Here is a 210-nt window from a genome sequence, read left to right on the forward strand (position 1 = left end):
GATCATTGATGATTATGTGAGATGTGGAGGATGGTGGTGGAAGTGCTTGTTATGCCATGGGCCGAAAGGCTGTAATTGTTTATGAATTGGCTTGTTCTGGATTGAACCGTGAGCCGGAATAACTGTGTATGCTATGGATATTGGCTGGTTCTGGATTGAACCGTGAGCCGGAATAGCTGTGTATGCTATGGATATTGGCTGGGTATGGGT

This window comes from Arachis duranensis, chromosome 9 (genome assembly GCF_000817695.3).
Source record: "Arachis duranensis cultivar V14167 chromosome 9, aradu.V14167.gnm2.J7QH, whole genome shotgun sequence".
Taxonomy (NCBI): domain Eukaryota; kingdom Viridiplantae; phylum Streptophyta; class Magnoliopsida; order Fabales; family Fabaceae; genus Arachis; species Arachis duranensis.